General features: G+C 33.4%; 1 protein-coding gene across 4 annotated transcripts in view; it reads left to right on the top strand.

The window, feature by feature from the left end:
* The first annotated feature begins 5,942 nt into the window (after window positions 1–5,942).
* Window positions 5,943–12,780, top strand: part of pio (piopio) — an 80,922-nt gene continuing 74,084 nt past the window's right edge. Inside the window, exons 1-2 of one of the 4 annotated variants that reach the window (XM_036369902.2) lie at window positions 5,943–6,023; window positions 8,852–9,206. The gene's annotated coding sequence lies outside the window, so the exon portion shown is untranslated. Of the gene's footprint in view, window positions 6,204–8,851; window positions 9,207–12,780 lie in introns of all 4 variants that reach the window. The other 3 variants (XM_014248099.3, XM_036369899.2, XM_036369897.2) reach the window with 3 other exon arrangements.

Raw genomic sequence — 12,780 nt, 5'->3', positions numbered from 1 at the left:
AAAAACTCAACCAAAGAAAAGTCCAACCTAAGGAAAATCTGGCGGAATTCTTATATATCTCTATAGTTGGCAATTCTTTTAGATTCGGAGGCCTGATAAATACTAAGCCTCACCGACCACAATAAGCGCGACTATCAAATAATTTACTATCATGTAGTATATTTCGTAGATGGCTAATACAAAAATTTTGTCGAATCAGAGACGCACGGTTAGATTCTGCAGTTTCAGATAGTGCTGCGGCGTCGTTACAGTAAAGTTTGTGGATTGAGGCTATGAACTGGAGCACCGTATTTCACCTCGTGTAACTTCCTTTCATTTCCAAATATGAAAATGTCAGTCGGCGGGCAGAAGTTTGAGTCGAATGCCGCTTTCAGATTCATCAACTCAATATCAACTTATTTTGAAGTCGTAACCTCTTCAGTGTCATAAACACATAATGTGAAATCTTCTACTACTTCTAGATTTCATATTTTTTGTGGAAATATATATTATTATATAAGCTCAAATCTAACAGTAAATACGAATAGAGCGCGTGAAAACGGCGAAACAAGAAGACGACACGCATGATTGCAGTATAAATATGCAAAAGCGCCCACACAGCAACGTACATCTGCTTGAATATACATACATATACACGTGAATGTGAGTATGATTGCCATTGAAGAGCAGCAGCAGTAACAGCAATGTTATGGAGGTAGCGTACACGGACGCGGCCAAAGACGGAATTAATGCAAATTAAATGCCATCCATTCATTTAAGTCGAGCGCTTGCAATGACAAAATAAAAGCAAAAATCGAGAAAAACATGGCTTGAACAACGCTAAGCGGCCTTAAGTAGCTTTGGGTGTTTTAAATGCTGGGCGCCTTCGCTGTTGCTTTGGCTCTGCTTCGGCTCGCAGCGATTATTTGCGACAGCGGTCTCGTCATTTTCGTCGCCGTTATCTATCCACTGCTGTTTACTACTTATCTGCCTTTTTCTATTTTTACATAACATGTCAACTTGTTCGATTCTTTATCCGTAATTTCCAAGGTATTCTAGTTCAGCCCCCATAGAAGAAACATACCCAAAGACAAAAGCAAAAACATGGTGTTATTGTAAACTTAAGTATAATGCCTCTTTGCTTTGGTGAGTAGGCTGTCGAGTTATTTTGTTATCTACTATTTTTTTTTATAACCAAGCGTTACTTGTTGTGCTTAGGGTATTACGATTATGTATAGTTAATGAGCTTTTTGAAAGCGTGAGAGAATTGAGATTGATATGGATTTGTGTCAATATACATATATGGAGAAAATTAAGTAAAATAATTTAAGAGATATGTGGAAGTATATTTTTGATTCTCCCGAAGTGTATATATAAGTATGAAGATAACGACACAGCGCCAGGCAAAGTTGTTAATGGTTGGTTACAACCTCACTCGAAAGACAAAGTACGGCCACTTGTCGCATTTTAGACTGGGCATTGCAAGCTCAAGAATAATCTATTAAATTTGGGTCCAGCTTCTTGCGCAAACTGCCGGTTCTGCAGCATGGAAAAGGAAACTCCAGCAGTTGATGCTAGACTGCACAGCAGTCTGTAGACGCAGGGTTAAGGCCCTTGGATCCATCAGATAGCCTCAATTGCACCCAGCAGTATATTCGTTGTGACAGATGGCAGAATACAAAGACCTTTGGTTGCGGTGCAAACCTCAATACATTTCTATCTATGTTAGCTGTCATGGTGTATGAGTAGTCCTTAGTAATTTTAACTAAATAGTTCAGCATTGCTATAAATTTCAATATTCCGAAGAGTGATGAAAATCTACGCTTTCTGAAAAGAATTATCACCTAAGAAAGGTGGCACCTCCTTGTATGATTGCGTAAAAATGGTGATTTTCGGGAATTATTTAAAACTTTTACTATTTATTTAAAAACCATTTGAAATCTCAATTTATATAAACAATATAAAAAAAGTGTTTTTGTTTATTTCACACTTAAGGTCGAAAAAAAGTAAACTGTTCACTGGATGAATTCATAACCTTTATGGTATTCGATTGGGCAGTCGAAAGCTCATTTACTGATTACCTTGAAATGCATGTGGAGCTGTTTGGTATTTTTAGTAGAGTCGTTTTCATAGCTACTTTGGCTTTAATACGATGTAGATCATATTTCAATTGTAAGCTTTCATAATCAAAGTGTGGATAATTGTAGATAAAAAATTATCATTATGAGAGAGCATGCATTAAACTATTCTCTCAACAGTGAATTTTGTGCATATCTCGAAAAAATGATAAACTGCAGAACAACTGTAGATGCCATTCTTGCAAGAGGTCTGTTTTCAAGTTTGAATTTTTTCTACAGACTGAGATTACGCACATTTCTCTAAGAAATATTGTTTCGAACTAAAGTAAAAAACACATTTCTCCCTTAGCTTTTAGAATATGGTTGGTGTTTTCCGATTTACGTAAATTCATTCGTACAAAGTGTGTCTAGTGGACTTCTTATATAAACTAACTTCTAGATAGGCCCAATAAATATAGCATGAAAAGTTATTGGTGCCATTAGAACGTGGATCTTTCTTACTAGCTTTGCTTTTAAACCTTTTTTCGATTTATTATTTACTAAGTACCTAAAGTTTAAATGAGCGTATCGTCTTATGTTTGCAAACAACTACGTGGACGTGTAGGGGTTCATTAATGGTATATATGCGAAAATAGTAAAAATCAAATATCATTGATTGTGCTCATGATTTTGGATACATATAGATATAGAGAGCGCATTCTAAGTCTCTCATATTCAATGAATCTTCAGAGAGTTTAACAAATATGTGATATTTTTTGCTTTTGAAGAGCAAAAAAGTTGAGACTATTGACAGTTTATTGAATTAAGAAGACTTTGCGCTCACCAATGAGTGTGTGGGTATTTTTTTGCTTGGAATGAGCGTGGGCAATATTGATAAATGAATTGAAACCCGCCTGGCTAGGTGTTATATCATTTTTTGTGTGCAAATATAAGTCTTTTGGCTCTCACATGTATGTGAGTGCTTGGGTGTGTTTGCATTTAGTTAAAGTCTAGTTTTTTAGAGCAGCTAAAACGAACGTCTACGTCAGAAGTGTGATTCAGTCTTACAATTGATTTACAATTTTACAACTTAGCTGAGAGATACCTTGGAGAGATATTACCTCTCAGTTACTTTGCAAAATATGTGAGGGTATTTGCGAAAACATATTTGTTTGCTTACACGGGTAGAGAGAATGTTTGAAGGACGGCAATGTGCATGATAATGGTCACTAAAATTAATTACGTCTTTTGTTTGGTGTATGTAGATATTTATATGTATATATTAATTTTGATTAAATAAATTTAGATATTTTCTTATATATAGCTTTTAAAAAAAAATTTTGAATATGCTCAAATGATCGGTTTCACCCTTATTTACATACCATCGGATTACATAATACTGATTCATTAAATTGCGCGCGCAAACCGAATCGATATATAATTTTTTCCTACATTAAAGTTTGATCTCTATTTATCAATCAGTGTGTATTTGGCGGCCATTTATTCATTTATTTGTGACGCGAACAGTTTGTGTGTTGACTTTTATCATAAAAAAAAATTTAATAACGGGTGTGCTTTTGTGTTTCTATGCAATCACGGCTCACAGAATTGTTGAAAATGTTGCAGAAGTGTTTTCGTTTTTTGAGTGGCACATATCATTCAGCAAAGTTGTGAAGTCATGGAAAACATGCCTCATACGAGTTGTCCATCCACCTCTATTAATGACGATAACATCGAAAAAGTTAAAGAACCAGTGCTTGAAAAGCATCGTTTTGGCATCAGAGTGATAACAGAGAATCTCAACATCTCTTATGGATCGACTCAACAGATTTTGGTTAGTGTTTTGGCTATGAACCCAAAAGACCTGCAGATTTTGCAAAAATGTTGCAGAAGACAGTACATTCATCACACGCATCATTATTGGTGAAGAGACGTGCGTTTATAAATATGACGCCGAAACTGGTCAACAATCTAGCGAATGAGCTTAAACAATACCATTCCAAAAATGAGTTTAAGCCAAAAGAAAAAAATAATTCATTCAAGCAGTCAAGGCCATCGAAGTAGAGGCTTATAACAAGCTAATAAGAGAACGAAGATAAGAGCATCAATAAAGCATTTGCCTGATTATTGGATGATCATTTTGTTAAAAACTTATATTCAAGAAAAAAACAATAATTTTAGGAAGAGTTTAGGATAATATAATAATAGAAGAAATATATACTAATTTTTAACTTTAATCCTTAATATGTATATGCTATAGTGGTCCTATCTAAATAATTTATTCGGAGATGGTATCGTTGCCTTGGAAAATAATTCATGCCTAATTTCGTGAAGATTTCTTATCAAAAAAAAGTTTTTTTTTATTCAAGGACTTGATTTTGATCGATCGGTAAGTATGACAGCTATATGTCCGATATCAGCGGTGAGAACCAGGAGAACGGACGGACACATGGCTAAATCGACTGAGCTCGTCACACTGATCATTTACATATGCACTATATAAGGTCTTCGACGTTTCCTTCTGTGTTACCGTGTTCAGGGTATAATAATAGATTAAATCATAACAATTATTGAATTGTGGATAACTGGGGAATCTTTGAGAAAAAATCTTGTTTTGAAAAAAATATGTATGTAATTTAGCCATATGTTCTTGTTTATATATGTGTATATATGTATTTTCGGGCTCGTAGGCAACTAAACTAGAATAGACCCTGTAATTGGAATTTTCTTATAATTCAGGAAGTGTAAAACAATTATGTAGAGATTTAGCCCATGAAAAGACGTACATAATCTTATACATATATATATAAAGTTAGTAGCTTCCTTAACTAAATTTTCAGAAAAATGTATAAAAGCAAAATAGAATTCTTAGAACGTTCTGACCAGCATTCTTAGAAAGATTGCAACATACATTAAAAAACGAAATCAAACCAACCATAACGGACAAATAAAAAACCTGAAGCAAGAACTTAGCCAAGCGCTAAAAATGCTTGTACAAGGTGTATATTATGTATTACTTATATATTATATATATATAAATTTGTATGTATGTCCAAGTCTGTAGATAAATGAGCAAAGCAGTTTATTGTTGTGCTGAAGATGTTGTGATGGTGGCCCAGGCGTAACGCATCCGCGCCACCGGTCGACGCAAACAAATCGTCGCCCAGTCGGCAGCCAAAAGTTGTTAACTTGCCAAAGGCCGAAACGGAAGAAAAAGAGGAAAAAGAAGAAAATTCGCGCAACCCACCAACGACGCACGGATCAACAAAGCATGACGAGGAAAGCGGCAAGTATGTGTTGTATATGTGTGTGCTTGTGTGGTTGAGCGTCTGTCTACTTAACACTTAAAGCGTCGCAAAAATCAAGAAATGAATAATAAAAAAATGAGAAAATAAAAATTAAAGGCAAAAATCAATTGACTTTGCTTATTAACAAAAGCAAGAGAGCTATAACAGCAAATACAACAGTCACAAAAGCAAGGTAAAACAAAAAGCAAGTCGTCTGAAGAGCGCTGCCACTTATGGGTGCCAACGGAGAAGAATTGTGAGTAATAAGACAAAGTTGGCGGAAATTTAGATTTTTTTGCTTTTGCATTTGGTAGCTCCACTGCTCAGCTTTTGCGAATTCTCCGAAACTTGGTAGGACCGGTTTAAGCTGTACGACTATGCAAGTACATATACACAAACACTATGAATGCGAAGCAAATCGTTTGAGTCTGAGCCAGCTGTTTTATTGCTTAGTGTTGAGCGGCTTTATATGCTTTACGCTGAGCGCTAAGCGTACTGACTGGCTTTGGAGAATTTTGCTCTGCATGTGTGTGTGTGTGTATGTGTGTATTTTTGTTTGCTTGCCTTTTAACTTATTGGCTTCTCAGCGACGCTGTGGCATTGGCTATCAACTTGCTCGTCGGCTTGCGATTCAGCTAGCACTTCCAATTCGACAGTCTTAGCCTGGTCGGTGTGACGAGTACAACACAAACGCTTTGAGGTACGGAACGCGTGCGCACGTTATCGTCGGACGTCGGTTAAAAAAGTTTTGTACTTTGCTTTGCTTTGCATTTTGAGTGTGCGCGTATTTAGTGGTTGTGTACGTCTGTGTATGTTTGTGTGTATGCATGTGCGTGAACACGAGTCGATGACGAGTATACGAGCCTGAAATTGCGGAATGGTATGTAAACGAATAGGCAACGCAACGAAATAGCGTAGTGCTAGTATTTTTCAATACAAAAATAGGCAGTAAAACAAATTTTATAAAGAAATTTAAATGTATAAAATTTAAATACGTTGAAAAATTATTGTAAAATGGTCTGTGACCATGCATGGAATGTGAATTCTAAGTGCAATCGTGTTGGCATTGTACTAAGTTGCGGCTAAAGTGTAGTGGTGCCCGCCATCGCATATATATTCGATAAATTACAGTTGGTAATAATTTTTGTAAGCATCACGCGCCGCACGACAGGAAGTCTCACAAATGCGTGCAAAGGCTTGTTGAAGTTCGAAAATTATTATTATTGGCAATTATGAATGCATGCGCATAGATTTTGTGGTGACTGTATAGCTATTCATATTGTTGTTGTTGTTGTCGCCCTTATGTGCGCATAGAGAGCAAGTTATGCATACTTGAAATGTATGGAATTGCGCTAATTCATGGTGCATGTCTTTACAGCAAACACGCTGCGCCTGTGTTCAGCTTGCATGCATAAGTAGTTAAGAGTTAATTTCAAATAATTTATTTTATTATTTCATTTGTTGTTGTGGTTTTTTTTTGCATTGCGATCATTAGCGGTGGATGATGTCAGCAATATGTGTGTCAAGTGTACGGCAAATACGGAAAAACAACATTTTTAGCAGTCTTTCATCGCCCGCAAGCCATTAAACAAAAGACTTAAGCAACGAACTCATATCAAAACTCATTGAATTTGTGCTGTGTGCAAGTTCGAATGAAAAGCAGTTACAATCATTATGAAGTTGCGCTTATTTTGCAGAAAGTTTTCAACAAACACTAAGTGTTACTAATTATATTTATGTTTGTGTGTGCGTTGCGTGTTTTTGTTTTAGTTCGCTATTTCAAAACACCCCTTAATCTACTTTAACACCGCAACACATACAAAAAAGCTGCTATGCTGCGTATTTCAAGTGTTCGGTGTAAATAAATAAACAAAATTAATTTCACAAAATAACAACACATACAATAACAAAAAACTGAAACAGTTGGTGTATTTGATTTCATAACACTCGCGCTCACTACTCGCGCCATGCAATAGTGCGGCGCTCTTGACCAAATCCATAGTCATAATAACAATGATAATAATAACAGCAATAAGAAAAGCCAACAAATATGATGCTAAAAGCAGCAATAATAACAACAATAACATGCACACAGCCAGCGTTGAACAATCGGTCGCCGCAAGCGTTGAGTGAATGAAGCGACGGCTCAACCTCAATAAGAAGCTGAAATTTATGGAAAAAGACGAAAAAAAACCAACAACAATAAGACATAATAAACGAATTAATAAATAAAAGCAGCAACAAAAGTTGGAGTTGAGAGGTCTAATATAAAACATACGCGTAAATAAATATTTGAAAAAAAATGGAAAATATTGAGATGAACCATAGTAAATGGGTTACAAAGTTTTATATGCAAGGAAATTACAATTTTTTTGGATGTTGATTTGTAAACACACACTTGTGTATATTGTGAAAAGAGTTGTCAAAAAAGTGTGAAAAACCCAGTACATTTACAAAGAAATAAAATACAAATAGGCAAAAAAGCAAAGAAATGAGATAAAAACCTCAAAACTTTGCTGAAAATCCAGAAAATAAATTTTGATTTCGATAAAATTTTGGTTTTAAAAATAACAAAAAAGATTATATAAGAAAAATATTAAAAGTTTTGAGTTGTCAAAAAAGTGTGAAAAGCCCAGTAGATTTACAAATAAGCAAAAAAAAAAAAACAGAGAAACGAAATAAAAACCTCAAAATTTTGTTGAAACTCCAAAAAATAAATTTTGATAAAATTCTGGTTTTAAAAATAACAAAAAGTTTTGAAACAAAATTTATACAAAAGCAAGGGAAAAGTATTTATTAAAATTATATTAGGGAGAAAATTTAAAACATTTTATTAAACATTATTGTTTTTTCAAATTTTGCGTAAAAAATTTGGAAGAAATAAAATAATTTTTTTTATATATATTTTTTTACCTTAATAGAGTCAAAATACTTCTAAAATAAAAATAATATTTTAAAAAACTTCTGCACTTCTGCAATTTGGAAAATATTTTAAATAATTTTTTACAAAAAGATTTTTCAACTTCTAAAATTTGGGGAAAACATTTTAGAAATATATATTGCAAAAAGATTCTTCTACTTTTATAGTTTTGAAAATATTTTAAATAACTATTTTCAAATAGATTTCTGCACTTGTACAACTTAGAAAATAATTAAAAATAATTTTTTCAAAAATATTTTTCTATGTGCTTCTAAAATTTTGAAAATATTTTAAAAAAGGTATGGCAAAAAGAAAATATTCATAAAATATTTTAAATATATATTTTATCATAACGAAAACTTAAAAAAAAAATTAATTATGAGGTTTAGACGAAAGGTTGATGAAAACTTTAATATTCTGCTCTCTAGTTAGTTAATTTGCTGTATAAATTAATTATTAATTCACTGTTTGATTGACTTATTATGTAATTAAAAATGCAATAATATTTAAAAAGTAGTTAAATCAAACATGAAGTGAAAAAATAGCCATAAATTATGTTACGAAGTATAAATTTCGATACCACCGTTAAAAAGTATATTTCCTTATAGAGGTTTTGGCAGCATATTAAAGAAAAGCATTTAAAACGCCACACTAACGCCCGACAAGGAAGTGTAAAAGAAGAAATGTTGAAATAGAAATATTACAAAAACAATGAGAGACACGCAACAATTGCAACAACAATATTAACTGCAATAAAATTCAAAAACTACAAAATTAATTTGTATTTGGCAAGCATTTAAATTAGATTACGCAAAATAAAAAAATAAAGCAGCTCGAACAGCAAAAGGAGCGGCTATTAAATATTGGACTCGCAAAATTTATTTGCTAAAATCAAATGCAAAATATATAAAAACTGAAAAGTTACAAAACTCAACGGGCTACGAGTCAAACGAACACAGACTGGTAAGTTTATGTAATACATTTACATGAATTGACATTAATTTGTAATTGCATACATATATATTATATTTAGTAAAGTATTTAAATGCTTTGCCTACAATTTCATTAGACATTTTGCTTAAGGCTGTCAACTCTCAAGCATTACAAATGATACCGCTTTTTCAATACCCTGAACAGGGCATATTAAGTTTGCCATGAAGATTTCTGATTATAACATTCAGAAAGAAACGTCGAAGGCTCTATGTATATGAATGATCACAGAATGATCAGTGTGACGTGCTGAGTCGCTTAAGTCATGTCCATCTGTCCGTCTGTCTGTATATACGTGAACTAAGTTTTTAAAATATCGATCTGAATTTTGCATACGCCTTTTTTACTTCAGAAGCTGCTCATTTGTCGGAACCGCCGATATCAGATCTTTATAGCTGCAATACAAACTAATCGCTGAAAATACATTCGCAGTTTGGAGAACTTTTTATTTCAGGAAATGTTATTCAAATCGTACTACTATAGGATATAAATGTCATACAAACTGATCGATCAAACTCAAATTCTTGTATCGAAAACTGATTTATTTGACATAGCAGCTTTAGTATCTTCACGTAATTTGGCGTTGATTCTTATGCAAGGCCACACTACAATCTATGAAGAAATAGTTCAGATCGGACAACTATAGCATATAGCTGCCATACCAACTGACCGATAAAAATCAAGTTCTCATATGGCAATTTTTTTATTTCTAAAGTATAGATTTCTGGTGTAGGCAAAGTTAACGTGTATTTTTGTTTTTGTAATTTTTTGAGAAAATTCATTTGTCACTGTGCCTCTTAAAAGCACTAGGCAGTCATTTGTATATATGTATTTGTAGACACACATGTAAATCTGAATACCAGTGCACTATGTAAATCACCTTACAAAGCACAAATACAGTTCGCTGGTCGTTGGTTTATCAGTCAATGTTAAATGTCACTCACGCCTACAAGTCGATGATTTTATTGCCTTTGCTAAGCGCTTGACTGCGAAAAAGACGAGCTAAAAGGCAACATGTCAGTATTATTAATTAATTTTTGCGCTAAACTGCTAGTGATTGTAAGCAATACAAGTCACTCAGTATTAATTTAGTGTTATTAGTAACTTGAGTTTATGTGGGAGTATGAGTTCAATGAAGTTCGTTGCTTAAGTCTTTTAAAATAAAAGTACCAAAGAACAATGTTGCGTGAATATATGACCAAAATACATATAAAAACTCTGTTAGCGAATAATTATATTGAGAAACTACAATAAAAATTTTTTTAAATACCAACTAAAAGCATTCTTCCAACAGCTATCAATCAAAAAGACTCCCGCTGTGCCCCACAAATTGCATGAAAACGCGCAGTCGGTAGCGTATCAATTCACTAAGAAGCTTAAAAGATGCTGTATTTAGTAAATCTACAAGCTGACGTACACAGAGCATACACACACATATATATATATATATATATATGATGTAGAAAAGTTCGCATGTATGTACAAATGTATCAGTGTCTGTGTATTCTTCAGAATTTAGCGCACAATGATTTAATACAGAACGCGCTGGTAAATTAATGAAAAAAGGCTATTCCATTCTCTTATTCGCCTACGAGTTACTGTAAAATGTATATACATAAATTAATGTATAAATGTACTTACATGTATTTATATATGTATTTATATTGTTCTTAAGCATATTTGGCATACGCAATAAAATATTTTCAACGTGGTGGCATCAAGCGAACGAGTCAGTTCTTATAAGGCGCTACTTACTATACGAGTGTGTGTGTGTATGTTCGTTAAATCCAAAGTTTGTTGGCGAGCAAAAGATGACTTCATAAATTGAAGATCAGCTCCCCAGATAAATAATGAACGCATCTAAAGCAAACACATGTACTTGTGTGAGTGCTAGTAGGTGTGAATGTCGTTTTTCGCATGAATTAAGCCTGTCGGAAATTTAATTTTTATTGAGTGATTATAATTTATGTGCAGACTTAAATATTTTTATATTATTACGGAACTATATATTGGTAGATATTTTTAGACAATTTTTAAACATTTGTGTTTTTTAACTCTAGTTTCTCAGCTTTTCTGGAGCAGCTTAACGAAATTTAAAAAATATTAACTTTTTAAAAGCAGTTTGAAAAAGAAGACAAGCAAGAAAAAACGTTAAATAAGGCTGCAGATTAATACCCTTTACAAATAAAAAAGTTTTCATACAAGAACTTGATTTTGATCGATCAGTTTGTATGGGAACTATATACTATAGGGTTCCGATCTGGAAAATTTATTCGTTTTTTTGGACAATAATATATGTAAAATTTCGTTAAGATATTTTGTCTAATAAAAAAACTTTCCATACAAGGACTTGGTTTTGATCGTTTAGTTTGTATGGCAGCTACATGCTATAGTAATGCGATATCAGCGGTTCTTATGAGCAGTCTTTTGGGGAGAAAGGGACATATGTAAAATTTCAAATCGATATCTCAAAAATTGAGATTCATCACGCAAATTTTTTATATATAGGGTCTTCGACGTTTCCTTCTGGGTGTTTCAAACTTCGTGGCAAATTTACCATAATGTAACCTGTTCAGGGTATAAATTACACACCCTAATGGGTATTATTTATATGACGGATCTGTCCTCTCTTTTAGCGCCATTAAGCGGGCCCTATATGTTTACATACTTTATATACGTGTATCAAATTTAATTAATTGCTCTGACATTAAAATACAAATCGGTCAATATCTTACAAGATTTTAAAAAGATACAGTTAGGTCAACTAACTAAATCATATAATTACTTTGTAAAAAATTATATCACATCCAAAGATTTCCTACTGTGTTATCTCTCGATAGCTGTGACTGTGTCATAAAAACCCTCGCCAAAAACCGGATTTTTGTCAGGCCAGCAACACCGCTGTGACGCAAAGTCAACGTAGCCAACGACAATCTCCACTGGTGGTTGCTGTGCGTTGCCGCAAAAGGCGTAAAAAAATGCAAATAAAAGCTAATTTTGCGGAGGTTTGCGGATTTACAGAAAAATGACGTCAAAAGTTTGAACGAAAAATGAAAAACAAAATATATTTTTGATTTTTTTGAGTTATTTGCAAAGTGTGCCTTTGTGTGTGAGTCTTAGTTTACATCATCTAAATATCTGACCGTAAGCTATGAAGAAACGCCTGCGGATTTCTCAAAAAGCAATGCTCGCGAAAAGGAAATGTTACAGCACACATAGTCAACAACATTACCTCACATTTGATACACAAATGTCCGAAAGTATTCCATTTATTTTATTGACTCGCATATTTGTTTTGCTTTCTTTGCAGTTGTCTGCCTTACTTGTCGCACATATGGCTAGAAATTAACTAAAACGGCAGTTGTTTGGCTTCTTTTATATAAGTGTTAACCTGTTTTTCAAGGTTAAAGCGGAATAAAAACATTAACATTTTTTGTTGTTTTTTTGTTGCTGTGCTTTCGTGCTTTTTTTCTTTATTCACTTCACTGTCACTTGCAAATTGAATTGAAATTCGAACAACGATACGAAACTGCGTTGTTGTCGCATA

Source organism: Bactrocera oleae, chromosome 4 (assembly GCF_042242935.1).
Source record: "Bactrocera oleae isolate idBacOlea1 chromosome 4, idBacOlea1, whole genome shotgun sequence".
Taxonomy (NCBI): Eukaryota; Metazoa; Arthropoda; class Insecta; order Diptera; family Tephritidae; genus Bactrocera; species Bactrocera oleae.
This window is presented reverse-complemented; position numbering and strand designations above follow the sequence as displayed.